General features: G+C 39.1%; 1 protein-coding gene across 7 annotated transcripts in view; it reads left to right on the forward strand.

The window, feature by feature from the left end:
* LOC105491561 (tau tubulin kinase 2) overlaps positions 1-25,009 on the forward strand; it is a 176,272-nt gene that overhangs the window by 48,168 nt on the left and 103,095 nt on the right. The window lies entirely within an intron of this gene.

A 25,009-nucleotide genomic window follows, 5' to 3' on the forward strand; every position in this document is an offset into this window, starting at 1 on the left:
ACTTGGTTTTTACAAATGTATTTTAATGTTTATCTACTTATAAACTAAATTATTTATTAGCCTATTAGGTAGTACTTCTATACCTATTATTATTATTATTCTCTAAAGTGTTCCTAATAAGTAGAGCCATAAAACTTATTAAGCCTATCCTTTTATTCACAGTATTGTTCAGAGATACATCTCTGTATAAACATTTATGTGTGTCTCTTCCCCCTCTCCGTTTGCAGCTGTATTATCTTCATCCTCTGTTTTTCAGTTTATTTGCTTTGAAACTGTGCAAAGGTGGTCATTGCCATTCTAATCTGTTAGAATCCTTTTTCTTCCACTTTAAATGATTGTTTTATAATGATATCCTACCTGTCTTCACTTCTCCATTTTCTTTTTTTATTAAAAATTTTTTTTGTTGTTTTTTTTCCTCAGTTTTCATGATCTCTTGTGCTGTATCTCAACACACCAATTTTTGTTGTTGTTGTTGTTGTTGTTGTGTTGTATTTTCTTTTTAATAAGTATAGTTTAGGCCAGGCGCGGTGGCTTATGCCTGTAAACCCACCACTTTGGGAGGCCAGGGTGGGTGGATCGCCTGAGGTCGGGAATTTGAGACCAACCTGGGCGACATGGTAAAACCCCATCTCTACTAAAAAATTCAAAATTTAGCCAAGCGTGGTGGCGTGTGCCTGTCATCTCAGCTACTCTGGAGGCTGAGGTATAAGAATCGCTTGAGCCCAGTAGGTGGAGGTTGCAGTGAGCCAAGAAGGTGCCATTGCACTCTAGCCTGGGCGACAGAACCAGACCCTGTCTCAAATAAAAAAGTATAGATTTACAGTGCCACTGTAAGAGAAAAAAACTTCTGTCGTTTGATTTCAAATCTGATCATTAGTCATTTCTATAGTGAAATGATGGTTCCTCAGGAACCATCAGTACTTCTAAAAAAGTTAGATTTCCATTCTAGTCTTAATAGAATTTGGTACACGTCTAGAATCCTGAAGTGAGACAGGCAGATCATTTATTTATTTATTTATTTATTTATTTGTCGCCCAGGCTGGAGTGCAGTGGCCCAAACACAGCTCACTGCAGCCTCGATCTTGTGGCTCAACCAGTCCTCTGGCCTCAGCCTCCAGAGTAGCTGGGACCGCAGGTGTGTGCCACCACACTCGGCTAATTTTTTTTTTTTTTTTGTAGAGACATAGAGTCTAGCTATGTTGCCCAGGCTGATCTCAAATTCCTGGGCTCAAGCAGTCGTCTTGCCTCGGCCTCCCAGAATGTTGGAATTAAAGATGTGAACCACCACACGCAGCCTGAGACAGGCAAATATTAAATTTTCTTTTTTCTCTAATTTTTAAAATACTTTTTAAAAAAGACAGTTTTAGGTTCACAGCAAAATTGAGAGGAAAGTATAGAGGTATCCTACATATTGCCTGCCCTCTCACATGTATGTACTCCCTCAGTATCATCATCCCCCACAGCTGTACATTTGTTACAATTGATGAACCTACATTGATACGTCATTATCACCGAGATCCCATAGTTTTACAATAGGATTCACTCTTATTGAACATTCTGTGGGTCTGGATGAATGTGTAATGACATATATCCACCATTATGTGTATACAGGTGCTCTTCAACTTATGATGGGGTTATGATGGGGTTATAAACCCGTTTAAGTTGAAAAATTGTAAGTTGAACCATTGTATGTCAGGAACCATCTCTCTCTCTTTTCACTGCCCTAAAAATCCTATGTGTACTCTCTGTTTCCCTGCCTCCTAAACTCTGGTGATGACTAATCTTTTTACTTTCTCTTTAATTTTGCCTTCTCCAGATGTCATATATTTAGAGTCATACATTTATTGGCTTCTTTCATTTAGTAATGTGCACTTAAGTTTCCTCCACATCTTTTCATGGCTTGATAGGTCATTTTTTTAAACATTTAATAATATTCCATTGTCTAGAGGTACCACAGTTCATTTATCCATTCACCTAATGAGGGATATCTTGGTTGCTGTGCAGATTTTTGTGTGGGAAAAGTTTTCTACTTGTTTGGGGAAATACCAAAGAGCATTGTTGCTGGATTTGATAATAAGAGCGTGTTTAGTTTTATAAGAAACTGCCAAATTTTCTTCCAAAGTGGCTGTATCATTTTGCATTCTCATCAGCAGTGAATGAGAGTTCCACATGCTCACCAGCATTTGGTATTGTCAGTGTTCTGGATTTTGGTCATCTAACAGGTGTGTAGTGACATCTCATTGTCATTAATTTGCGTTTCTCTAATGATGTGTGATGTGGAGCACTTTTTCATGTGCTTATTTGCCATCTGTATATCTTCTTTGGTGGGGTGTCAGAAGTGTTTGACCGATTTTAAAATCAGGTGGTTTGTTTTCTTATTGTTGAGTTTTTAGAATTATTCAAATATTTGCATATCAGTCTTTTATCATATAGGTCTTTTGCAAATGTTTTGAATTTTCTCTATTGATTTTCTATGTTTAATTTGATTGATTTCTGTTCTAATTTTTATTATTTCTTCTCTTCTGCTTTAATTTGCTTTCTAGTTTCCTAAAGCAAAAACTTTGGTTATTGATTTTAGATCTTTCTTTTCTACTACATGCACTCAGTGCTATAAATTTCCCTTCAAGCACCGTTTTCAGTGCATCCCAGAAATTTTGATGTTTTATTTTTATTCAACATGAAATATTTTAAAACTTCTTGTGATAGTTCTTCTTTGACTCATGTGTTTAGAAGTGCGTTGTATTAATCTCCATGTGTTTCAGAATTTTTCCAGTTGTCTTTCTAATATTGATCTCTAGTTAAATTCCACTGTGTTCTGAGAGCAGACATTGTATGATTTCTATTATTTTGTTAGGGTATGTTTTATAGCACTCAGAATGTGGTCTGTCTTGGTGAATATTCTGTATGAGCATGAGAATAATGTGTATTCTGCTGTTGTTGGCTTAAGTAGTCTGTAGATGTCAGTTATATCTAGTTAATTGATGGTATTGTTTAGTTCAGCTGTGTCTTTACTGATTTTCTGGCTGCTGGATCTGTTCATTTCTGACAGAAGAGTTTTGAAGTCTCCAGCTATAATAGTGCATTTGTCTTTCTCCTTACAGTTCTATTGTTTTTTACCTCATGTAGTTTGAAGCTCTGTTGTTAGATGCATGCATGTTTCTAGATATTATTAGGCACATAGTATATGGCTTCTTAGAGAATTGACCCCTTTATCATTATGTAATACTCTTGTTATTATTACTATAATTTTCTTGGGGATGTACTCACTAGGTTGTTCAGGCTGGTCTTGAACCCCTGACCTCAGTGATCCTCCTGCCTCAGCCTCCTGAATAGCTGGGATTACAGGTGCAAGCTACTGTGCTTGGCTATGATGCCCTTCTTTATACTTGTCAATTTTTTTTACATGGATCCTGCTCTGTCAAATTAATATAGCAATATTTACTTTCTTTTGAGTATTAGTAGGGTATATAATTTACATCCATTTACTTTATTTGCATTTACATACTTAAAGTGAGTTTCTTGTAGACAACATACAATTGGGTTTTGTTTTTTGATTTAGTCTGTCCAGTCTCTTTTATTTGGTACATTTAGACCATTGATGTTTGAAGTGATTGTTTGTATAGATAGATTAATATCTACCATTTTTGTTACTGTTTTCTATTTGTTGTCTTGTTCTTTGTTTCTTTTCTTTTTTGAGATGGGGTCTCACTCCGTCACCCAGGCTAGAGTGCAGTGGTGTGATCATAGCTCACTGCAGCTTTGAACTCCTGGGCTCAAGTGATCCTCTTGCTTTGGCCTCCTGAGTAACTGGGACTACAGGTGTGTGCTGCCATGCCTAGCTAATTTTTAAAAATTTGGTGGATACAGAGTCTCACTATGTTGCCCAGGCTGATCTCCAACTCCTGGCTTCAAGTGATCCTCCTGCCTCAGCCTCACAAAGTGCTGGGATTACAAGGGTGTGTGCCACTGTGCCCAGCCTGTTGTTGTTGTTGTTGTTTTGTCTTGTTTTTCTGTCTTTTGTAGTTTTTGTTTTTGTTTTTAGATAGAATCTCGCTTTGTTGCCCAGGCTGGAGTGCCAGTGATGCAATCTCCGGCTCACTGCAACCTTTGCCTCCTGGGGTCAAGTGATCCTCCCACCTTAGCTTCCCAAGTAACTGAGACTACAGACGCGTGCCACCATGCCCAGCTAGTTTTTGTATTTTTAGTAGAGGCACGGTTTCACCATGTTGGCTAGGCTGGTCTCATGTTGGCCAGGCTGGTCGAACCCCTAACCTCCATCAGTTCACCCACCTCGGCCGCCCATAGTGCTGGGATTACAGCCACCACACCTGGCCTTCTCTCCTTTCTTAACATATCAATTATACTTCTGTTTTTAGTTTTTTTAGTGATTGCCTTAGATTTTGCAGTACAGATTTGTGACTAATCCAAGTCCACTTTCAAATAACACTATGCCACTTCAAAGGTAATGTGAAGGTATTTTCTTGTAATAAAATTATCCTAATTTCTCCCTCCTGTCCTTTATATCATTGTAGTCATCATATATATTCAGCATACATAAGCATATATATATTTGTATGTGCAAAATATATACATAAGCATACATAATTCAATACATTGTTGCTATTATTATTTTGAGCAAACTGTTATCTGTTAGATCAATTAAGCATAAGAAAAATAATTTATTATGTTGCCTTCACTTTTTCCTTCTTCAGATCTGGGTTTCTACCCTATATTACTTTCCTTCTCTCCAAAGAACTTTTAACATGTCTTGCAAGAGAAGTCTACCGCCAAAAAATTACCTCAATTTTTGTCTGAGAAAGTCTGTTTCTCCTTTACTTTTGAAGGATAATTTCGGGGGGTACAGATCTAGGTTGGTGAGTTTTTCTCTGAACACTTTTTTTTTTTTGTTTTTTTGATACGGAGTTTTGTTCTTGTTGCCTAGGCTGGAGTCCAGTAGTGCTATCTCGGCCCACTGCAACCTCTGCCTCCTGGATTCAAGGGATTTTCCTGCCTCAGCCTCCCAAGTATTTGCGATTACAGGCATGTGCCACTATGCCTGGCTAATTTTGTATTTTTAGTGGAGACCAGCTTTTTCCATGTTGGTCAGGCTGGTTTTGAACTCCCGACCTCAGGTGATCTGCCTGCCTTGGCCTCCCAAAGTGCTGAGATGATACGCATGAGCCACCACACCCGGCCTTCTCTGAACACTTTAATATTTCACTTTGTCCTTTGCCTGTTTTACAATAGGGTGATTTGTTTTTTATTGTTCATTTGTTTAAGTTTCTTATAAATTCTGAATGTTAGACCTTTGGAGGATACATAGTTTGCAAATAATTTCTCCCATTCTGTAGGTTTTCTGTTTACTCTGTTGGTAGTTTCTTTTGCTTTATGAAAGTTCTTTAGTTCAAATAGGTCCTACCTGTCATTTTTTGTTATCATTGCAGTTACTTCTGGGGACTTAGCCAAAAAGCTTTTGCCAAGGCCAGTGTCAACAAAGGTATTTCCTAGGTTTTCTTGTAGGAATTTTTACTTTGAGGTCTTACATTTAATTTTTTAACACATCTTGAGTTAATTTTTGTATATGGTGAAAGGGGTCTAGTTTCAGTCTTCTGCATATGGCTAGCAAGTTATCCCAGCACCATTTATTGAATAGGGAGGCCTTTCCCCGTTTCTTGCTTTTGTTGACTTTTGTCAAAGATCAGATGGTTATAGGTGTGTGGTTTTATTTCTGGGTTCTCTAACCTGTTCCATGTCTGTGTGTCTGTTTTTGAGACAGTACCATGCTGTTTTGATTACTGTTGCTTTATAGTATAGTTTGAAGTTGGGTAATGTGATGCTTTGTTCTTTTTTGCTTAAGACTGCTTTGGATATTTGGGTTCTTTTTTGGTTCCATATGAATTTTAGAATTTTTTTTTCTAATTCTCTGAAAAATGACATTGGTAGTTTGATAGGAATGGTGTTGAATCTGTAAATTGCTTTGGGTAGTATGGCCATTTTAACAATACTAATTCTTCCAATCCATGAGCATGGAATGTTTTAACATTTATTTATGTCGTCTCTGATTTCTTTCAGCAATGTTTTATAGTTCTCCTTGTAGAGATGTTTTACCTCCTTGGTTAGCTGTATTCCTAGGTTTTTCTTTTTTTTTTTTTTTTAATTCTTTTATGGTGGCTATTTAAATGGGCTTGTGTTCTTGATTTGACTCTCAGCTAGAACATTATTAGTCTATAGAAATGCTACTGATTTCTGTACATTGGTTTTGTATACTGAAACTTCACTGAGGTTGTTTATCAGTTCTAGGGGCCTTTTGGTGGAATCTTTAGGGTTTTCTAGGTATAGAATCATGTTGTTAGTGAAGAGAGATAGTTTGACTTCTTTTCCTATTTGGATGCTTTTTATTTCTTTCTGTTGCCTGATTCCTCTTGCTGGGATTTCCAATACTATGTTGAGTAGGAGTGGTGAGAGTAGGCATCCTTGTCTTATTCCAGTTCTCATGGGAAATGATTCTAGCTTTTGCCCATTCAGTGTGATGTTGGCTGTGGGTTTGTCATAGATGGCTATTATTTTTATTAATTTTTTTTTTTTTTTTTTGGCACAACAGAGTTTTGCTCTTGTTGCCCAGGCTAGAGTGTAATGGTGTGATCTTGGATTACTGCAGCCTCTGCCTTCTGGGTTCAAGCGATTCTCCTGCTTCAGCCTCCCGAGTAGCTGGGATTACAGACATGCACCACCATGCCTGGCTAATTTTGGATTTTTAATAGAGACGGGGTTTCTTCATGTTGGTCAGGCTGATCTGGAACTCCCGACCTCAGGTGATCCACCCGGCCTCCGCCTCCCAAAGTGCTGGGATTACGGGTGTGAGCCACCATGCCTGGCCATAGATAGCTATTATTTTGAGGTATGTTCTTTCGATGCCTGTTTGAAAGGTATTTATCATATAAATAAAAGGTATTTATAGTCTGTTGAGGGTATTTATCATGAAGGGATGTTGGATTTTATTGAAAAGTTTTTTCTGCATGTAATTGAGATGACTATGACTATGTGGTTTTGTTTTTAATTCTGTTTATGTGGTGAATCACATTTTTTTATTTGCATGTGTTGAACCAACTGTGCATCCCAAGAATAAAGCCTACTTGATCATGGTGAATTAACTTTTGGATGTGCTGCTGGATTTGGTTTGCTAGTATTTTGTTGAGGATTTTTGTGTCTGTGTTCATTAAGGATATTGGCCTGAAGTTGTCTCTTTTTGTTGTTTTTCTGCCAAATTTTGGTATCAGGCTAATGCAGGTTTTATAGAATGAATTAGGGAGGTGCCACTCATCCCCCCCCTTTTTTTTTTAATAGTTTCAGTAGGATTGATACCAGTTCTTTGTGCAGCTGGTAGAATTGGGCTGTGAATCTATCTGATACAGAGCTTTTTTTTGGTTGGTAGGTTTTTCATTACTGATTCAATTTTGAATCTTGTTGGTCTGTTCAAGTTTTCACTTTCTTTCTGGTTTAATATTAGAAGTTTGTGTGTTTCCAGGAATGTATCCATTTCCTCTAGATTTTCTAGTTTGTGTGCTTAGAGGTGTTCATAATAATTTCTGAGAATCTTTTTTATTTCTGTGGGATCAGTTGTCATCCTTGTCATTTTTGATTGTGCTTATTTGGATCTTCTCTTTTTTTCCCCCTTTGGTAATGTAGCTAGTGGTCTATCAATCTTGTTTATTCTTTCAACAAATTATCCCTTTATTTCATTGATCCTTTGTATGGATTTTTGAGTCTCAATTTTGTTCAATTCTTCTCTGATTTTAGTTATTTATTTTCTTTTACTAGCTTTGGGATTAGTTTGTTCTCTTTTTTCTATTTCTTCTATGCAAGATGTTAGATTGTTAATTTGAGATCTTTCTGACTTCTTGATGAAGGCATTTAGTGCTACAAACTTTCCTCTTAACATTGCTTTAACTGCATCCCAAATATTTTAGTAAGTTTTGTCTCTGTTTTCATTAATTCCAATGATTTTTTTTAAATTTCTGCCTTAATTTCATCGTTCACACATTACTTAGGAACAGGTTAATTTCCATGTATTTTTGTAGTTTTTATAGATCTTTTTGGTATTGATTTCTATTTTTTATTGCACTGTGGTCTGAGAGTGCTAGGTTTTGATTTTTTGAATTTATTGAGACTTGCTCTGTGACCTAGCATGTGGTCAATCTCAGAATATGTTCCATGTGCAGATGAGAAGAATGTATATTCTGTGGTTATTGGGTGGAGTATTCTGTAGATGTCTATTAGGTCTAATTGGTTAAGTGTCGAGTTTAAGTTCAGAATTTCTTTGTTAGTTTTCTGCCTTGATGATTTGTCTAATGCTGTCAGTGGGATGTAGAAGTCTCCCACTGTGTGGGGCTAAGTCTTTTCATAGGTCAAGAAGAACTTGTTTATGAATTTGGATGCTTCAATGTTGGGTGCATATATATTTAGAATAGTTAAGTCTTATTGCATTGAACCTGTTATCATTATGTAATGCCCTTCTTTGTCCTTCTTGATTGTTGTTGGTTTAAATTCTGTTTTGTCTGATATAAGAATACCCAGCTTTAGGCCGAGCTCACTGGCTCATCTCTGTAATCCCAGCACTTTGGGAGGCTGAGGTGGGTGGATCACCTGAGGTCAGGAGTTCAAGACCAGCCTGGCCAACATGGTGAAACCCCATCTCTACTGAAAATACAAAAAATTAGCTGGGCATCGTGGTGCGCTTGGGAGGCTGAGGCAAGAGAATCGCTTGAACCTGGGAGACAGAGGTTGCAGTGAGCTGAGATCCGCCATTACACTCCAGCCTGGGCAACAAGAATGAAACTCCATCTCAGAGAAAAAAAGAAAGAGGCCGGGCGCGGTGGCTCAAGCCTGTAATCCCAGCACTTTGGGAGGCTGAGACGGGCGGATCATGAGGTCAGGAGATCGAGACCATCCTGGCTAACCCGGTGAAACTCCGTCTCTACTAAAAAATATAAAAAACTAGCCGGGCGAGGTGGCGGGCGCCTGTAGTCCCAGCTACTCGGGAGGCTGAGGCCGGAGAATGGCGTGAACCCGGGAGGCGGAGCTTGCAGTGAGCTGAGATCCGGCCACTGCACTCCAGCCTGGGCGACAGAGCAAGACTCCGTCTCAAAAAAAAAAAAAAAAAAGAAAGAAAGAATACCCAGCTAACGTTTAAGTTCCTTAAACTTTTTCTGTGTCGTATTCGGAATCAGGAGCCCTGTTTTTCCTAGTAACTCTGTTTCCTTGTATTGGGAAACAGTTGAGACCACAATATGACCACTGGGTACTAATTGCTATTGGGCTAACACACTTCCCTCAATAGGTTTTAATAAGGACTGTATTTTGCCTTGTTTATTATCTTGTGCACTTTTCAACTTGTTTTATGGTATTTAAAAAAAAATAAATTTTCAGGAGGTTGAGGCAGGAGAATCACTTGAACCTAAGAGGCCTGAGGTTGCGGTGAGCCAAGACTGCGCCATTGGACTCTGGCCTGGGTAACAGAGTGAGACTCTATCTCAAAAATGAATAAATAAATAAATTTGTATTCTTGGTGGGGCCTGGTGGCTCACGCCTGTAATCCCAGCACTTTGGGAGGCCGAGGCAGGCGGATCAGGAGGTCAGGAGATTGAGACCATCCTGGCTAACACGGAGAAAACCTGTCTCTACTGAAAATGCAAAAAATTAGCCAGGCGTGGTGGCAGGTGCCTTTAGTCCCAGCTACTCAGGAGGCTGAGGCAGGAGAATGGCGTGAACCTGAGAGGCAGAGCTTGCAGTGAGCCGATATCACGTCACTGCACTCCAGCCTGGGAGACGGCAAGACTCCGTCTCAAAAACAAAACAAAACAAAAAGAACAGAAAAAAAAAGTTTGTATTCTCTTTTAAGTTGTAGGCCTCTTAAAAGGCGGAGATTGTGTATATTTAAACTTGACTTTTATATTATGCTTAGTGACAAAATAACAGCACAAAGTATCTTTATATTCAGTTATAGCATATATTTGTAAATTAGTGTGGGAAGATAGGATAACATACCTATTCCCTTTCTGGTTAGTTACTTCATAAACTTTATTGTTGATTTTTTTCTGAGTGAGAAAAATAAATATTGAGGTTCTGGAATAATTTGCTGAAAAGTGCTGTAAATACTCGTTGATAGTCACCTTTCGATGACTAGGGGCTCCGAGTCCCAAGACTGTGTCATATAGAGAGTCAACTCTTTATTATAATGGAAGACAGTCCCCTGGATCTTCCAGAAAATTTTCATTCGGTTTAAGGATTTGAGTTTTTTTTTTTTTTTTTTTTTTAACTCTTGCTTATAGGTTGGTTTAATGTTTTAGGAATTCAGAATATTGTAAAATTCCTGTTACAGTAAGTCCTCACTTAAGTCTCAATAGGTTCTTGGAAACTGCAACTTTAAGTGAAACAATGTATAACAAAACCAATTTTCTTTCCTCCCTAATGTTATGACAGAATGACTTTGAACTCAATAAGGTTTTTCAAGGAACAAATTATGTTACATGTTGTTTTGCTTAAAGCCCAGAACCTCTCGATGACATTAAATGAGGACTTGCTGTATTTATATTTAGTGTATCTTTTTATCAAAGGAAGTCTTCTTGGGATCTTTAAAAGTTTATACATCATTTACTGGCATCTAATTGGATATACGTATTTACTTGAGCATAACAAAATGTTTTTCTTTTAAAAGTATTGTGTAGGCCAGGTGCAGTGACTCATATCTGTAATCCTAGCACTTTGGGAGGCCAAGGCAGGAGGATCATTTGAGGCCAGGAGTATGAGATGAGCCTGAGCAGCATAGCGAGAGACCCTGTCTCTACAAAAAATAAAAAAATTAGCCAGGTGTAATCATGTCCACTGGTGGACCCAGCTACTTGAGAGGCTAAGGTGGGAGGATCACTTGAGCCCAGGGGTCAAGGCTGCAGTGAGCCATAATTATGCCACTGTGTTCCAACCTGGGTGACAGAGTGAGACCCCGTGTCTAAGTAAATAAATAATAAAAAAAAATTCTGTAGATCTGATTTCTCATTTATTCTTTCTTTTTCTTTTCTTTTTGTTTTTTTGAGATGGAGCCTTGAACTGTTGCCCAGGCTGAAGTGCAGTGGTGCCATCTCGGCTCCCTGCAACCTCCACCTCCCGGGTTCAAGCAATTCTTCTGCCTCAGCCTCCTGAGTAGCTGGGATTACAGGAGTGCTTATTTATTCTTATGTGTGTTCCCTCCATAGTATGTTCAATCTGACAACGTTGGTTATATTTAAAAATCACTACTTACGTCAGTGATTGAATAGAAAGTTGTTTGGCCCTTCTGTTCCATCTTAGTTCTTTATGCTGCGAGTGATCAGCATCGTCTCTTGTACTTTTTCATTTTTCAGTGTACCGTCCTGAGTAGAACTGATATTTTTCTGTTTATTCCCTTGGGTGAGAAGGTAATTAATTAAAGGATTATTTAATTATTTAAAACTTTTCTTCTTTCCATCCTGTAAAGTGAGTGGAGGTCCAACTAATACCAAAAAATAACAATAAATGTCATCGTTTGATAATGAAACAATTTTATTCTCAGTTGAGATATTTGGGAATTAGTTTGTCTTGCCTCATATAAATTCAGGAAAACTACATTTTTCTTTATAGGTTGTGAAGGGGAAATGATTTTGTTTTGATTTTCAGGGATTTTTTTTTTTTTTTTTTTTTTTTTTACCCTGAAATATTGGTCCTGGATTTTATTTTTGCCTTTTAGACTACAGAGCACAAGCTGAGAGTTGGGGAAAAGGGTTACTATTACAGGAGAGCAACTGCACCTGTTCTGCCTTGCCTGTTTAAAGTCTCCATCTTCTGCTGCAACGTGTGACTACTCCTTTTTCCCAGTCATGAGAATAGAAGAAGTATGTAATTTCTGGATTAGATCACTGGTTTATCCAGTATAGAAGACTGTGAACATTGCTCCACAGAGACCTTTTGTGGGAGAGAATAATAGTTACATACTGGGACCTGAAAGATTAGGGATATATCCTTACCCTTCATTCCATCCTTTATCCTCATGTATAACATATAATCTACTCTTTTATTTCATCCTGTGCATTTTTTTTTCTCCTAAAGTAACTTTTGCTTGTCCTTGTTGATGTTCATTGTTTCATCAAAGGGTGTGTGGAGGTCTCCGAGAACTTTATCTGTTGAGTATGTTCATTTTAACATTTTTCTCCTTGGAAGATGTAACATTATCTGTAGGCTTGGGGATTCGTTTACTCGTTACTCTTCTTTCGTTTAGAAAAATGACACGTAGAGAATAGAATAGATTTAGATTATTTCAAGGAGCAGAGGTCTATTTCCTTGAAATGGAATAGAATGTATATGTCTTTACCTGAAAACACATGTACATATTTATATATGCTCCATATGCACAAAGAACATTTGGAATCACATATAGCTCAAGAAGACCCTGAGGTGATTAGAATCAGAGGGGTCAGAGAAGGAGAAGATATTTTACTTTTTCCCTTTATACCCATTGTATTGTAATGTAATTAAAAGGTATTTTGTGTTGTGAACTTAATGTATACATAGTTGGTAATGGCCGGGTGCGGTGGCTCACGCCTGTAATCCCAGCACTTTGGGAGGCTGAGGTGGGTGGATCACTTGAGGTCAAGAGTTCAAGACCAGTCTGGCCAACATGGTGAAACCCCATCTCTACTAACAATACAAAAATTAGCTGGGCACAGTGGTGCACACCTGTAGTCTAGCTACTCAGGTGGCTGAGGCAGGAGAATCACTTGAACCTGGGAGGCAGAGGTTGCAGTGAGCCAAGATCGTGTGACTGCGCTCCAGCCTAAGTGACAGAGTAAGACTCCATTTCAAAAAAAAAAAAAAAAAAGTTGGTAATATCTTCTATGTCAGGACATCTATAGTAGTGTTTGAGTGCTAACGATATGCTAGAACAGTCTACTGAATATTAGGCTCATTGATACTTTATCTTGTTTTAATATCATTCATATATAACTAATATCCAGTTTGTGCGTAGGCTCTCCCTCCATTTCACTAATAAACCTTTTTAAGAGTGTAAATGGTCACAATAAGAAACCTAAAAATCAACACAACGAAATAAAGTGAGAAGTAAGTTTCCTTTAAGCCCTTCGCCTTCTTCTCCACAGTTAACTACTGTTACCGGTTTCCTGTGTATTTTCCGGAAATGTTCTATGCATATTATAATCAGCTCTATATATCTATGTCTAGATATGTATATATACACACATATGTACACACACACATATATAATCGTCTATCATAATATATAATCATCCATATGTTTATGTATGTGTATATAAAATCCCCCTCCATTACCCACCTTCCACAACAACATATGGAATCAAACTATATATGCTATTCTGCAACTCATTGTTTCCCTTAAATTCAGTCACTAAGATTTACTTTCTATTCACCTTAATGTTTTGCGGCAAGAGTGATCCTTCTAACATACTAACAGTTATGTCACTCCCCAGCCTTTGCTAAAAACTATTCATAATCTTCTTTTTCTCATGTAAAATCCACACACCGTAACATGGCATACAAAACACTGAACTGATCCCTGCCTGCTGCTTCTCCTTTTTCTGTCGAAAATGTTGGGCTTATACCCAGAGTGCTGGTCTTCCTGAACTGTTTTCAGTTTCTTTCTTTCTCTTTCTTTCTTTCTTTCTTTCTTTCTTTCTTTCTTTCTTTCTTTCTTTCTTTCTTTCTTTCTTTCTTTCTTTCTTTCTCTTTCTTTCTTTCTTTCTTTCTCTCTTTCTCTTTCTTTCTTTCTTTCTCTTTCTTTCTTTCTTTCTTTTCTTTTTTTTCTTTCTTTTCTTTTCTTTTCTTTTCTTTTCTTCTTTCTCGAAATCTCGCTCTGTTGCCCAGGCTGGAGTGCAGTGGCATGATCTCCACTCACTGCAAGCTCTGTCTCCCGGGTTCACGCCATTCTCCTGCCTCAGCCTCCTAGGTAGCTAGGACTACAGGTGCCCGCTGCCATGCCCGGCTAAATTTTTTTTATTTTTAGTAAAGATGGCGTTTCACCATGTTAGTCAGTATGGTCTCGATCTCCTGACCTCATGATCCACCTGCCTCGGCCTCCCAAAGTGCTGGGATTACAGGCGTGAGCCACAGCGCCCGGCCATATTTTCAGTTTCTTGAGGCTTACAGCCTCTCATCTGCAAACTGCTTCCTTTTTCTCACACTTTGGGTAATTCCTGCTTTTTTTATTCTTCTTTTTAAAAAATGTGTAATCGTCCTAATATTTATGAAAGTCCACAGGTAAAACAAGATTCAAATATAACAAACAAAGTACAATTAAGAACTTCACCTTTTTTCACGTACATATAATGTCCAAAAGTATATGTGCTTTTAAAAAATGTGATTCTACTAGCTTTTCCCCTCTACCTCAATAAGATTATTATAGGATTTATTTTTAATTTTTAATTAAGTTCCAGGTTATACAAGTAGTTTAAAATAATCAGTTCTACAAAGTTTGTTAAGAAAAACAGTAGTCCAGGTTCTGGTTCCAGATGAGATGGAGTCAGCGCACTTCACTCTGTCTCTCCCACTGAATGCAGCTAAAAACCTGGGCAAAATTCTTGGAGTGGCTATTTGAGGCCTCTGAAAAGTAAATTGTAGGAGACAGACTGGGGAAGAAGACCAGAATTCAAAGTACCATTGAACCAGCAGTGAGTTTACCATTTTTTTCTTCCAGTATGCCCCAGCCTGAACTTAATGTGTCCTGCAACTTGGAAGTGAGCATTGACATGGACAGAAAATGCATCGAGAGAAGTCTTCTAGTTCTGACTCGAGGAGGAGGAAAGGGGTCTCCTAATGCCCAGAGAAAGCATGGAAATCCTACATCTTTCTCTCTTTTTATTTATTCTCTTACACCCAGGCCTCAAACAATCCTTGACAGTGGACTCAATGGGGGCAGGCAAAAGCCTAAAATAGAGGGAGAGGATTCTTCTTCTCAGATTGGAGGAGCTATGGTCTGGAAAGAATTGGGCAAATCCCCACTGCTTTTTTTCTCCCTCTGCTGTTCTGTTGCTTGGCCTTGCCTGATGTGAGCACAGTCATGGGAAGTACTCTGCAGAGTGGTGTTAATAAAGCCCCAGAGTTCTGCTGGAAGACTGCAAAAGGGGAGCCCCAGTGAAATGAAAGATTGTAGATAAGGGAGGAACTTGGGAAACTGACCACCTAAAGTTGCTTTTGGACTCCTGAGCTGACCTCCAGTCTGTGCATGCATGGGTCCAATCCTAAACAGCACATACAGACTTTGAGAACTGAATTATGGGATAGACTATTGCCCACATCCCAAACTGGAAACTGCGTGGAGTACTTATGGAACACGTTAAATATAACTGCAAAGGCTTTGAAAACTGAATTGACATTAGAAATACAACCTACAGAAGGCTGGTCAGAACTTGAAGCATGAACTCAACTGGGGCAATTACTGGCTAAAGCAAAAATACCAACATTCTTGGTGGGACTTGAACAAGACCTAGAGTCTCATAACATAATGTTCAAAATGTCCAGAATACAACCTGGAATCACTTAGCTTAGAAAGAATCAGACAAATCTCAACTCGTATAGAAAAAGGTAGATGCCAGTGCCGGGATCATACAGATGTTAAAATTACGTTTAAAAGACTTTAAATCAGCTATTATGACTTTGCTCCAAGAATGAGCAGGAAGATAGACAATCTTAGCAAGGGAATAGAAGACGTAAAGAACAACTAAATAGAACATTTAGACCCAAGATGTACAATAACAGACATAAAAAACTCACTGAATGGGCTCAATAGCAGAATGGACATGATAGGTGAAAGATTCAGTGAACTTGAAAACAGATCAATAGAAATGATCTAATCTGAACAACCAGGGAAAACCATGTAAAAAAATAAACAGAGCCTCAGTGACCTATGAGATAGTATCAAAATATCTAACATTTGTGTCATCAGCAATCCAGAATGAGACTTGAGTTTGGTGCAGCAAAGATATATAAATAAATAATGACATACAGACTGAAAAGGAGGAAATAAAATTGTTCCTGTTTGTGGATGACATGATTGTCTATAAAGAAAATCCCAAGAATTGTAAAAACTTCCTAGAATAAGTGAGTTTAGCAAGCGATATAAGATCAGGCCACAAAAAGCAACCATATTTCTGTGTACTAGCAATGAACAATTGAGAACTGAGTTTTAAAAAATTTTAATAGCTCCAAAAAAAAGAAATATGTAGGGTGTAAATATAACAAAATATATGCAGGATCTGGGCTGGACGCAGTGGCTGATGCCTGTAATCCCACTTTGGGAGGCTGAGATGGGCGGATCACCTGAAGTCAGGAGTTCGAGACCAGCCTGACCAAAATGGAGAAACCCCATCTCTACTAAAAATACAAAATTAGCCAGGCATGGTGGTGCATGCCTGTAATCCCAGCTACTTGGGAGGCTGAGGCAGGATAATTGCTTGAACGTGGGAGGTGGAGGTTGTGGTGAGCTGAGATTGCGCCATTGCACTCCAGCCTGGGCAATAAGAGTGAAACTCTGTCTCAAAAAAAAAAAAAAAAAAAAAAAGGTATATGTATATATTCTGTATGCTGAAAACTATAAAACCCTGATTAAAGAAATAAAAGAAGATTTAAGTAAATGGAGAGGCATACCATATTCATTAATTGGAAGGTTCATTAATTGGAAGATATTGATTCTCCCCAAATTGATCTATAGATTTAATGAAATAATAATAAAAATCCCAGCAGTACTTTTTGTAGTTATAGAGAAGCTGATTCTAAAGTTAATATAGAAAAGCAAAGGCTCTAGAGTAGCCAAAACAATGTTGAAAAAGAAGAATAATGTTGGGGAAAAAAAAATCAAATCACGTAGATAATAGATTTTTAAGTATTCTTATTAAAAATGTGTTTGTGAGGCATGTTGTTAGTTTGAGCCATTCCATCGTGTATACGTGTCTTCAAAACATGTTTATACAATAAAAATGTGTAATTTCTGTCAGTTAAAAAATACATAGTGAGACCTCCATCTCTACAAACTAAGAAAAAAAAAATTGACTCAACATGGTGGTACATGCCTGTAGTCCCCTGCTGCTTGGGAGGCTGAAATAGGAGGATTGCCAGAGCCCAGGAATTTGAGTGCACTATGATTGTGCCACCATATTCCGGCCTAGGTGACAAAGTGAGATCCTGTCTAAAAATATAAAATATAAGCAAAGAAACAAACTATATGGTTTTAAAACTTAGTACAGAACTAGGATAATGAAGACTGTGGTATTGGCAAAGGGATAGACATATAGATCAAGTGGAGTAAAATAGAGATTTTGGACATAGGCTGACCCATACGAAGAAGGCCAGTAATAATCTACAAAGTCGCAAAGGCAATTCAGTGGAAAACGAATGGTCTTGGTGCTGGAGCTATCAGGCATCCTTTTACAAAAGTAATGAACCTCCACCGAAACTCCACCGAAACACATTATACAAAAATTTACTGAAGATATACCGCTCATCGAAATGTGAGATAGAAGGCTGTATAACTTTTAGAAGAAAACATGGAGATGATCTTTGTAACTTAAGTTTAGGCAAGAAGCTTGTCAAATGATGACAAAAGCATGATTCATAAAATAAAAAAATTGATAATTTGGATTTCATTAAATTAAAAACTTTGCTTGCAAAAGACGTTATGAAAAGAATGAAAAGACAAGTCACAGAGTGGAAGAAAAATATTTGCGAATCACCTGCAAAGGACTTTTCAGAATATATAAAGCACTCTGAAAACTCAACAATAAGAAAACAAACAATTAAAAATATTTAATAAGCTTTTACAGGTACTTCAAAGAAGATATAGAGTGTTAAATCAGTTGCTGAAAAGATGTTTAGCATAACTAAACATTAGGAGAATGCACAGTGAGATATCACTGCACACCACTAGAATGGCTTGAACTATACTTGAACCCAGGAGGTGGAGGTTGTGGTGAGCTGAGGTTGAGGTGACTGGCTGCAACTGGGGCTCCCTTGATTCCCCTCTCCTTGGGTTTGGTTAACGTGCTAGGATGGCTCACAGAACTCAGGGAAACATGTTTACTGGTTTATTAAGGATATTGCAAAGGATACAGATGAACAGCTGGATGAAGAGATGGATAAGGGTGAGGTGTGGGGGAGTGGGGAGCTTCTGTCTCCTCTCTGGGTAGGCCACTCCCCCAGCACTTCCATTTATTCAGCAAACCAGAAGCTCACACATCTCATTGTTCAAGAGTCTTTATAGAGCTTAATCTTCAGCCCTCCCACTCACCTTTCCTGGAGGTTGGTGGGTGAGGCTGAAAGTTCAGTCCTCTCTTCTAAGCACTTTGTCTTTCTGGTGACTGGCCCCGTCCTGATTATATAGGGCTTCCCCCAAGTTACCGGATTAACATAAACTCAGGTGTTATCAAAAGAGTCATAAATAACAAAGACATTTCTATCAGAAAATTCCACAAGTTTTAGAAACCAGGTGACAAGTATCAGGGACAGAGACCAAATATATTTCATATTATAGTTGGCTGTTCCTGTCAGTGGGTTCCACATCCATGCATTCCACATCTGTGGATGCAACCAACCACAGATTGAAAATATTAGGAAAAAGGCTGGGCATGGTGTCTCATACCTGTAATCTCAGCACTTTGGGAGGCTGAGGTGGGGGGATTATTTGAGGTCAGGAGTTCGAGATCAGCCTGGCAATCAGCCTGTGTCTACTAAAAATACAAAAATTAGCCGGGCATGGTGGTGCACGCCTGTAATCCCAGCTTCTTGGGAGGCTGAGGTATGAGAAGTGCTTGATCCCTGGAGGCAGAGTTGCAGTGAGATGAGATCGCTCCACTGCACTCCAGCCTGGGTGACAGAGCAAAGTCTGTCTCAAAAATAAATAAATAAAATAAATAAATAAATAAATAAATAAATAAATAAAAATAAATTAGGAAAAAAATATTGCATCTGTACTAAAGATGTATAGACTTTTTTTCCCTGTTATTATTTCCTAAACAATCAGTATGGCAACTATTTACATGGCATTTACATTGTATTAAGTATCATAGGTAATCTAGAGATTATTTAAAATATAGTCATGCATCACACAACAGCATTTTGTTCAGTGATAGACAGTGGTCACATAAGATTATAATGCTATGTTTTTAGTGTACCTTTTCCACATTTAGGTACATAAATACTTAGCATTGTGTTATAACTGTCTATAGTATGCAGTACAATAACATGCCATACAGGTTTGTAGTCTAGGAGCAATAGGCTATACCATATAGCCTAGGCATGTAATAGGCTATTCCATCTAGGTTTTTGTGAGCACACCCTATGATGTTCACACAGTGACTAAATCACCTAAGGATGCATTTCTGAGAACATATCCCTGTTAAGCAAAGCCTGACTGTATATGGGAGGATGTGCATAGGTTACATGGAAAATAGTACCTTATTTTATTTTATTTTATTTTATTTTATTTTATTTTATTTTCAAGGTGCAGCATTGCTCTGTTGCCCAGGCTGGAGTGCAATGGTGCGATCTCGGCCTACTGCAACCTCTGCTTCCCGGGTTTAAGTGATTCTCCTGCCTCAGCCTCCTGAGTAGCTGGGATTATAGGTGCCCGCCACCATGCCCAGCTAAGTTTTCTATTTTTAATAGAGATGGGGTTTCACCAGGTTGGCCAGGTTGGTCTCTAACTCCTGACCTCAGGTGATCCACACACCTTGGCCTCCCAAATTGCTGGGATTACAGGTGTGAGCCACCATGCCTGGCAGGTACCCCATTTTATATCAGAGACTTGAGTATTGGTGGATTTTGGTATCCAAGGGAGGTCTTGGAACCAGTCCCCCATGGATACCAAGGGACTACTGTATACCACAGTGGCATATAAGGTTTTAGCTTACTTTTCTTGTCTGATCATACTTCCCACCTCAGCCTCCCTTAACTCGTATCAAGTCCTCTAGCCTGTCAACTCAATTATCTATCACATGTACTTAGATCCTTTATGACTTTGTGGGTGACCTTCTTTTAGAATACTCTTCTCATAAATGTGTAAAATCTAGTGATTTAATGCTCATGTGAAGCCTCATAAGCCAAATTTTTGAATCTTCTTTATATCCGTAGCAGTTTATCTATAATATTATAGAACTCATACTGCATTACATTTTTTTTGTTTACATATCTTGGCTGTGAACTCTTTGAGGGCATGGATCTTAATTTATCTTGTATTTCTAGCGCCTAGTTTAGTACTTGGCATATAGTAGATTGTCCTGTTTCTGTTCTGTCAGTCTTTCTTTCCCTGTTTTATTACTTATTGACAAGGTGTTACTTGATTTTAAAATCTGTTTCTGTCATTTCTGGGCATAATGGTTAAGAGCAAAGGCTCTGGCATTAAACTGCTTCATGTTTTGATTGTAATTTTGGACAAAGTAACCTCCCTAAACCTCTATTTCTATATTTGAAAAATGGAGAATATAATAATACTTGCATTATTGGCAGGATTAAATGCATGTAACACGCTTGATATAGAACCTGGCATAAAATACTTGCATATTATGTGTGCATATTATGCTTATTTATTTATTTATTTATTTATTTATTTAGAGACAGGGTCTCACTCTGTCACCTGGGCTGGAGTCAGTGGCATAATCACAGCTCACTGCAGCCTTGTCCTCCCAGGCTCAACTGAGCCTTTCACTGCAAATTCCTGAGTAGCTGAAACTACAGGCATGTGCCCCCACACCTGACTCATTTTTGTATTTTTTGTAGAGACGGAGCCTTGCCATGTTGTCCAGGCTAGTAACTCCTGGGCTCAAGCAATCCTCCCACTTCAGCCTTCCAAAGTGTCGGAATTACAGGCATAAGCCACCACTCCTGGCCCATATTATGCATATTTTGTTAGCCATTATTCTATTCACTTATTTACACATATGTGGGGTCAAGCCCCTCAGGGTCGGTGGGTTTTTCTCCCCGTGTGCGGAGACCAGAGATTGTAGGAATAAAGACACCAGACAAAGAGATTAAAGAAAAGACAGCTGGGCCCGGGGGACCACTACTACCACGACATGGAGACCAGTAGTGGCCCCGAATGCCAGGCTGCACTGATATTTATTGGATACAAGACAAAGGGGCAGGGTTAAGGAGCGTGAGCCATTTCCAATGATCGGTAAGGTCACGTGGATCACGTGTCCATTGGACGGGGGCCCTTCCCTGCCCGGCAGCCGAGGCAGAGAGAGAGGGAGAGAGACAACTTACGCCATTATTTCTGCATATCAGAGACTTTTAGTACTTTCACTAATTTACTACTGCTATCTAGAAGGCAGAGCCAGGTGTACAGGATGGAACATGAAGGTGGACTAGGAGCGTGACCACTGAAGCACAGCATGACAGGGAGACGGTTAGGCCTCCAGATAACTGTGGGCAGTCAGGCCCTCCACAAGAGGTGGAGGAGTAGAGTCTTCTCTAAACTCCGGGGAAAGGGAGACTCCCTTTCCCAGTCTGCTAAGTAGCGGGTGTTTTTCCTTGACACTGACGCTACCGCTAGACCACGGTCCGCTTGGCAACGGACGTCTTCCCAGACGTTGGTGTTACCGCTAGACCAAGGAGCCCTCTGGTGGCCCTACCCGGGCATGACAGAAGGCTCACACTCATCTTATGGTCACTTCTCACTATGTCTCCTCAGCTCCTCTGTATGACCTGGTTTTTCCTAGGTTATGATTGTAGAGCGAAGATTATTATAATATTGGAATAAAGAGCAGTTGCTACAAACTAATGATTAATGATATTCATATATAATCATATCTATGATCTATATCTAGCATAACTATTCTTATTTTATAAATTTTATTATACTGGAACAGCTCGTGCCCTTGGCCTCTTGCCTCAGCACCTGGGTGGCTTGCTGCCCACACACGTATTCATTGAGCATTTAAATCACTCTTTGCTGGGTATCGTGCCAGGTACTGTTACAGCCTAGCAGGTTCTTTTTGCCTGCTGCACAGAAAAAGCCAATACACTGAGACTGGTGTTGCAGCAGAGAGTTTAACAATTGCAGTGTGGCTCAGTAAGGATGGTGTGTGATATTTCTCAAATCTGCCTCCCTGAGAATTTGACAACTAGGGTTTTTAAGGATAGTTTGGTGGGGAGGGGGCTAGGGAACGGGCACTGCTGATTGGTTGAGTTGGGGATGAAATGACAGGGGTATTGAAATTATCTTCATGTGCTCAGTCGTTTCCTGGTCGGGGACACCTGGGTGGTGTCAGCTGGTCCACTGAAAAATATCTCAAACACCAGTCTTAGGTTTCACAATAGCAATGTTATCAGTAGGGGCAATTGGGAAGTTACAAATCTTTTTTCTTTTTGAGACTGAGTCTCTCTCTGTCGTCCAGGCTGGAGTGCAGTGGCGCGATCTTGGCTCACTGCAGCCTCCTCTTCCTGGGTTCAAGCGATTCTTCTCCCCTCAGCCTCTTGAGTAGCTGGGACTACAGGCACATGCTACCATGCCCGGATAATTTTTGTATTTTTAGTAGAAACGGGGTTTCACCATATTGGCCAGCCTGGTCTGAAACTCCTGAACTCATGATCTGCCTGCCTCAGCCTCCCAAAGTGCTGTGATTGCAGGTGTGAGCCACTGCCCCCAGCCAGAAGTTACAAATCTTATCACCACCAGCTAGTGACTCCTGAGTAGTAGGCAATTATAAAAAGGTAAGTTAGGAAACAATGACTAGTTGTTATTTAACTATGCCTAAACCTTAACAGAATTCAGGCCCCTACCATAATTCTGTTTTTGGCCTTTCATTAGTTTTATAAAAGCAGTGTCTGTCCCCAAAGAAAGAGTGGGTTCGTTTTGAGAAGGGGCCATTATCATCCTTGCTTTAAAGTTAAACTGCAAACTAAATTCCTCCCATAGTCAGCTTGGTCTGTGTGTAGGGATGAGCAAAGGCAGTTAGCTTGTGAGTTTAGAAGCAAGATAGAATCAGCTATGTTGGATGTCTCTCACTGTTACAGTTTTTGCAAAAGTGTTTTTAGTACCAGAAAAAGATAGATATGGTCCCTGTACATGACAGAAAAGTAGAGTCTGAAGGAATGGATAATGCAAGGAAAACACTATTTAACTTATTTTTTATTGTTTCTTTGAAGCTGAGGACAAGAGTAAGTTGCTAATGATCATTTGATCCTTTCATTCTTACAATGTAATAGATAGCACTGTTTTGCAAATATATGTAAAATATGTGTTAAGTGATCAACATGTACTGTATACATTGTGAATTATTGTGTTCTCCATTGCACCCATTCTTGCTAGCTTATAACCCCCTTTTTAAACAAACACAGAGAATGGGAGAGCAATCTTGTACTGATTGATAACACAGATGCAAAAAAATGAGTTTGTTTTTTTTAAAGGGAAGGGGTCTTGCTATGTTGCCCAGGCTGGTCTCAAACTCCTGGCCTCGTGCAATCCTCCCACCTTAGCTTCCCAGGTAGCTGGGATTATAGGTGAAGTCATTGCACCTGGCTTTGCTGAGTCTTAATTGTATTTATATTTTAAGCCAGTTAGGAGGCAAATTTTCTTTGAGTGTTTCATCAGTCTACCAAATCTTCGTCTTCAAGCTTTGGCCTGTTACTCTTCCTTACTTTCAAGCAAGCTCCTTCAAAGACTGTCTGCCCTCATATTTCATATTCTGTTTACTCTTTAACCCATTATAAACTGACTTCTGCCCCTTGACTCACTGATTACTTCCTGTTTATATTAGTACTTCTCAGCCTTTCTATATACTTGTCAATGTCCACTTCTGCCCTCATGAAGTGTTCTCCCTCGGTTTCTGTGATACCCCTCTCTCAGTGTCCTCCTATCTTTCAGGTGATTCCTCTGTTTCCTTGAGGGACTCTTATTTTTGCTCATGCTTTGAATATTGCATTTTCTAGGGTGGGCATGGTGGCTCTCGCCTGTAATCCCAGCATTTTGGGAGGCTGAGGTGGGAGGATTGCTTGAGCCCAGAGTTTGAGATTAGCCTGGGCAAGATAGTGAGACCCTGTTTTAAAAATAATAATAGTAATTAATGTTGCATTTTCCAAATTATCTGCTGAAGTTTCTTTTCCTCTTATATTCTTTCACTTGTCAATCTTCCATCTATTGTCCGTGAATTAATGGTTCCTCAGTGTACATCTGGAGCTCTGCCTTTTGGTCTCAGCATCAGGCCTGAACTTACAATGTCTACTGAATTCACTTGATTGTCCTAAAATTCAACATTTTAATATCTGCCTTTTGATCTCAGCACCAGTCCTGAACTCACAATGTCCACTGAATTCACTTGATTGTCCTAAAATTCAACATTTTAATATCACTTAAAATCTATACAACCTACTGTATTCTCTTATTTTGGTACAACTTTTCATTTAATTTTGCCAATTCTAGTAAAAAATTATATCTTTAATATCGGTCAGATTTATCTTATTTTATCTGTCTCTAATCCCCTTATTCTTTCTCCTGGATATTGTAACTATCCCCCAGAGTGACCTTCTCCACTAGAATTGACCCCTTTGTAGTCTACCCTCATTGCCGCCACAGTGTTTTAGTATGTTATTATTTATCTTAAAATCTTTTTGATACTTCTCATTACCCTGCAGTAGTTTTCAAATATCTCTCCATGTCCTACCTGGTTTAGGATCATTTAAAGAACTTTTGAGGCTGGGTGTAGTGGCTTATGCCTGTAGTCTCAGCACTTTGGGAGGCCGAGGTGGGCAGATTGCTTGAGCCCTGGAGTTTGAGACCAGCCTGGGCAACATGGTAAAACCCCATCTCTACAAAAAATACAAAAATCAGCCAGTTGTGGTGGCACATACCTCTAGTCCCAGCTATTCGGGAGGCTGAGGTGGGAGGATCAATTGAGCCTTCCAGGAGGCAGCGGTTGCAGTGAGCCAAGATCATGCCACTGCACTTCAGCCTGGGCAACAAAGTGAGACCCTGTCTCAAAAA

Source organism: Macaca nemestrina, chromosome 7 (assembly GCF_043159975.1).
Source record: "Macaca nemestrina isolate mMacNem1 chromosome 7, mMacNem.hap1, whole genome shotgun sequence".
In the NCBI taxonomy this organism is placed as follows: Eukaryota; Metazoa; Chordata; class Mammalia; order Primates; family Cercopithecidae; genus Macaca; species Macaca nemestrina.